Source organism: Sturnira hondurensis, unplaced genomic scaffold (genome assembly GCF_014824575.4).
Source record: "Sturnira hondurensis isolate 20B ecotype Veracruz unplaced genomic scaffold, ASM1482457v3 Scaffold0019006, whole genome shotgun sequence".
Taxonomy (NCBI): Eukaryota; Metazoa; Chordata; class Mammalia; order Chiroptera; family Phyllostomidae; genus Sturnira; species Sturnira hondurensis.
The window spans coordinates 1,831,875-1,837,874 of record NW_028091637.1 but is presented as its reverse complement, the minus strand read 5'-3'; positions in this window follow the sequence as shown (position 1 = coordinate 1,837,874).

Below are 6,000 nucleotides of genomic sequence, written 5' to 3'. Positions count from 1 at the left end.
GGAATGTGTAAGGTGGGTAACTGCCAGGCAGCTAGCTGTCTGTGTTCCAGCCATTCATGTGGTCACATTTTTTCCTGCTTCCCACTAAAAGTGGTATGCCCCTGTCCACGTCAGCCACCAGATCACCACTTCGGGAGTGTTGCTGAAAGAATAGCTCCTTGTCCAACCTGGTTTTCCGTGGAAGCTTTAGTTCTGTCTGATGAAGCAGGCTAGGTTTGTTGTACTTAAAAAAGCAGGGGTATTAATGGGAGCTGGCCCATATATAATCATGTTTCAGACTACGTGCCAGATGGGGATTTGGCTTTATTAAAATCCTCTTTTAATCACAGTATTTTCTTTTCATTTTGCTTCCTGTTTATAAAACACTTAGCCACACGTGGCTTATTAATTTTGGTGAAACTGAGTCACAACACAATCAATGGAGAGTTTGGACTGGGGTTTTCTAATTCATTTTAATGAGATTATACAGCAAAAAATGCTCCTCTTTTTCTTTTGTGAGAAATAAGAAAAGATATAAAGCTATGGGAAGTGATTTTTCTGCCTCCTTTTGAGACAGGTGTCCGTGTATTTTTTTCCCAATGATTGTAGACTTTGTTTTTCACGAGCCATGCCCCGAATCAGAATTCTCTCTCCGTATCTTCCAAGAGCTGGCAGTGAGAGCTTGCGTGATTGAGGAGGAATGCTTCAGTGTTTGGGTTACCCCTGTGAGATGAATAGGAAATGGAAAGACTTGCCTTATTTCTGAATTTGACTGTGGCCACCTTTCACTGGGGCTCTCTTCATCTCTGTGGGTGGGAAAAGACTGGAACATTTGGGAGGAGCTTTGAAGGGAGGTGGCTGGGTGTGTTGAGGAGGGGGAAAAGGGTGTTAGTGAGAAATGTTACTTAATGCCAATGAATGTATGTGCTTCCAGAGGGAGGCACGTCTCAGGAGCTGTGAACAAGAACCTGAGAAAGCCGACCATCACCACTCCTAATTAAGGGACACGGACTGGCTTTCTTCCTGAGGAATTTTAAATTTTTGCAGTGTTTGCATTGAATATCTAAGTTGTACATTGCAAAACTTCCAGGATATTATGTTAGTTTGTTATGGGTATTTAACAAACCATCCCAGAACTCACTGACTTAAAACAGCAATTGCTTACAGTCTGGTCTTTCTCCTTGGACTCTCACTGCATCCAGGCCCCAGTTCGGCTGATCTACGCTTGGCTCAGTGGCATGGGTGTGCTTCAGGCTGTTATCCCTGGGCAGCTCTGCCTCTCACTGCAGGGTTTACGCTAGCTGGTTGTATCTGTTCCTCGTGTTGCTCACTCCCCTTGGAGCTGCAGGCTTGCCGAGGGAGGCTCTTCTCATGGTGATATTGGAAGTGTAAAAGACCTGGGCTCAAACATGGCACACCTCGTTCTGTTCATCAACAGTGGTCACCCAGCCACGCTCAAAATAAAGCAGGGGTTAAAATATGTGCCCACTACAGGAAAGAACTACAACGTTACCTGGAAAATGGTCTAGTGAGGGGCGAAAATTTGGGGCCAATGGGGCAATCTACAATCTGCGTGGGCCACTTTATGTTATGTAGTCCCAAGTGTAGAGTCCATTTGGTATTGCAAATGATTCCTCTTTCCAGTCTGAGCATCCGGAAAGCCTTCCTTCTCCTTGCACTAAGAACACTGCAGTCAGAACTCGGTTACTACTTGTCAAATGCCATGGTGCCGGGAAAACCTGTAAAATGATGCTTTGTCCGTCTCCTGTCACCACCCTGCCCCAGCCAGGTAAAGAGAGAGGTATTTAGAAAGGATACAGGGTTATAGGAAAAGAATTTAGCAAATTTTTTAAAAATATGTACTTCTTTAAAAAAATTGGTTCAGGCAGATGTGATGAAAATGACTTCCTGACAAAGATCAAAAAAGGGTTTGGTGTTAGAGTGGATTTATCAAAATACAAATATTTTAAACAACACAGGACATTGCAGTTGTCTACAGAAACTACTCCCTCAAAGCCTACAGGGGACACATTCTAGTTTACATAATATAATTAAATTCAAGCCTGATGAATTCAAATTTGTCCCAAAGACACTATTGGCAACATGACCCCACGTGGTGAAAAGGCTGAGGAAGTAGCCTGTGTGGGGTCCATGGGAAAATTAGAAAATCATATCTAAAGTCCACAGAAAATGTTTGCAAGGGGCCCTCTGTAGCACAGTTCAGCAGCGATGGGAAGGAAACCAGGAACCCTTCTGCATCTAATCCTTATTCTGAAATGCAACTGCATTCAGTGAAGAAAGCACCTTCACTATCTGTCCAAAGGGGTAGCAAATGTGTCTTTCTCGTGGGATCTCAATAGCTCTAAAAGACAATGTTTCTTTTGCTTTGTGGAATTATGATGAGTAAACATCACTTTCATAGTTTGGCTTTATTTTCCCTGTTATGGTAATTGCTAATGCTCCATTTAGAAATTATATTTCCAGGAGCTCAAATAAGTTCATTATTTTAGTTACTTTTAACTTTCAGCAAATTCTTTGGGTAAAATAAAACATTAAACATCAGTGGAAAAAATGATCAAGGGATATGAAGAGAAATTCACACAAACATGAAAATTTCTCCTATAAAAATGTTAACCTATCAATAAGAGAAAAAATGCAAGTAGCAATGAAATGCCAGTTATTGCTTATTAAATAGGATGCACACTCGCACATTCCTTTTCTTAATGGCAATATTCAGTGCTGGTGACGGAGTGAAAACAGACACTCACAGGTAGTGCTGATGTAATTGTAAATTGGTGCAATTGTGTTGAGAGCACAGCTGAGCACTGTACCAAACTTCTTTGCAGCAATTTTACCCCTTTAGCCCAGTAATTGCCTTTCTAGGACATTATCCAAGGAAGCAATGGGTAATAAGCACAAAAAGTAATGGAAGAAGATATCCATTGCTATTCCATTTACACTAATGAAAACTTGGAAACCATCTGAAGTGTCCAAAAGTAGAACAATGGTTAAATACACATGGTACATTCAGAGGATGTCATTCAACAATTAAGATGATTTTCTGTAGAATTTTAATGATACAGAGAAGATGATAGCATCATATTAAAATTTTATAACATTAAAATACTGTAAAATACTAAATACTAAGCAATATATGTCATCATGGATATATAGTTTATTGTCTGAAAGAAAATACGATTAAGATGTTTGTGTATGGGATTATGGGTTTTCATTTTCTTCCTTACTTTGGGAATTTCCCAAATCCTTTAACAGGAACATTTCATAATTTTATATTTAGTGAAAAGTGCTATTTTTAAAAAATTAGCTTTAGAAAGAAATGTATAGTATTTTTAGCTTAGATAATCCAAAATGTACTCTAGAATTGTATCCTTGTATCATTAAGAAAATAATGGTTTTCCTGTCATTAAAAACCACAAGTTTTTCAATATAAAAATTTAATTTCTGGGGATATAAAAACAGCAAATGTATGTGGGGGGATGTATATGGAGGAGAATGGATATACAAATAACCAAAAAGTCATGATAAAATTATAGAAAATTTAAATTTGGTAATTAGGTAATATACAGGGCCCTATTTGCTGAAGGAGATAGCCAGAGAGAGTTCAACTTCAGATAGACACACTTAGGTTCATTTAGAGTTTAGACTGCTATTGGGAAAACAAAGCAGTTTTTATCCCTCTTTTTCTTTACCTATCCCCCACCCTCACCCTTTTTAAGTAAGGAGAAGCTATTCTTTATTAACCTCAACCTTCAGATGACCTTGGGAAGTACTGGTGTTGTAGGTGTGGACCATGAAAGCTCTAAGCTGATTTAAGGAGCAGATACCAGTTCTTCCTGTAAATATCATGTAACCTTGAGTGAAAGAGTTGATAAATAAAGGAAACATGTGAAACAGAAGGAAAAGCTAGGCAAAAGGCAATCCTCATGGGGGGGTAGGTAAATTCTTCCTCATCTGGAGGAATTTACTCAACCTCCTGTGAATATTTTATACTTTTGACAGCGTCCTGCTTCTTGAATCAGCCCCTATGTGATAGAGCTGGGTTGCACTTCTTTGCAAGGGCAACCCAGCCCCTTAGCAAGGGTTATCAGCGCACATCTCTTCCAAAACTATGCTGGTTGAATTTACAATGTGTAGCAAGAGCTACAGACCAGGGCTTTCTTCTCTGAAAAACCATTTGTTAAGCATTTACCAGCACGGGCAAAGCACTGGCCAAGTTATGCTTTCTCAGTTTCAGGCCCTTTGTTCAACTGCCTAGGTCATTTCCATTTCCCTGTTTCCAAGATACCACAGAGATCTTATCCGAATTTGATAACTGCCCCCTTCCCAACCCCCCACACACATTCTAGGCATCTTTAAATTTCCTCAAGTTCCTGTATCCAGGACAGGCACTGATTTGGAGAAGTCAAAACCCTAAGTTATTTTTAATCAGATTCACTCCGTCATCAGACCCCAGCACTACCCATAATAATCTATCCTGTTGGTCAACAAAATCTCTTCAATATTTCCCAAATCAATCCATCCCTGTACCTACCCTATATCCTTCCTGGGAAGTGTTCCCTCTTTAACCAGTCTGAGCTTGGTGAGACTGTGGAATTGAAGCTCTTCCTCTCACTTCCCCCTTTCTGCTTCCCACAGAGTCCCTTGGCCTTTCTTTTAAAGGTGTTCCTTCTGTTCGACCCCTAATTTTACAAAGAAACCCATTTCAGGAAGGAGACTATTAGTGAAGCGTGAAGACACCAGACAGGAAAGCTGTACAAATGGTAAATTTACTTTTAATATTACAATAACAATTTGAAATGTACACATTAACACATTATGTTATCAAGTGATAGATAATAATAATGATGATAGCAGCTAATTGCTAGACACTCATATGAACCAATGGTTCAACCCTAACAAAGCAAAGGAGGGATTGTTACCCCTGTTTTTACAGATGATGAAATGGAATCTCAACAGCTTAGGTAAATTTCACAGGTCACGTGGCTTCTGAGGGTCAGTGTTTGAATTGAACCCTAGGTCAGAATCTCTTTAAACCTACTCTCTTTCACATAGAACATTTTGCCTGTCTGCAAACCCAGGGAGCCCTTTGTTTCTGATGTAACAAAATTTCTTCAAACCTGTTAGACAATTAAGGTTTATTTTGACTTTTAAAAAATTTCCCAACCTTATCTTGTGTCTATCTCTTTCAACTTTATATTTACGCAGTCCAGTTCTTTGTTGTGTATCTGTGTGTGTTTTTAACATTTATTTTTCCATCTCTCTTTTTAAAAATATATTTACATTTAATAAAAAAAGCACAGTTCTTATGTGTAAAGTTTGATTAGCTTGACCAATGTACCCTATGTAACCATGACCATAATTAAGATATATAGAATTTCTTCAGTGGAGCACTGTAAAAAGGGTTTGGGAATAAAGCGGTTTCATAGGTCTTTTGTGGTTAAATAATCATAATTAAGTGCCTCACACTTGGCAATATCTGTCCAATACTGTCCAGTCAGTGGGATGTTAAACTCTAATGACATAAACATTAAGAATATAAGAAGCATTTTGCTGAGTACTTCCCCACGCCTGGATAAACCCTTGTCTTTCTATCTGCCTTTGGTCTGGTGTTATGTCTTCTAAGAAAAACCAATCATCTATCTAATATTTTTATTCTTCAGATTAAGTGATATTAGGGAAGGGAGAAATTCTTAGATAGGGAATAGTGGCATATGCCATTGGAAAAAGAACTTTCCCATCTTAAAACAATAAATAATTATTTTATTGATTTAGTTTTTTTAGCCTTTATTTATTTATTTTATTTAGTCTCATGGCCAAATTCCATTCTAAAAAATATTTCATTACCATCTTTTCCAGAGAGTAATCAGAGAAAATATACATATTCTCAGTCATATGGTCAGTGTTAACTCTTATTCCTCTTGTGTTCATTCATTCATTCACTCCTCATACATGCATTTATGCACTCATCTAACAAACACCTATTGAGGGTTCACTGTGTAT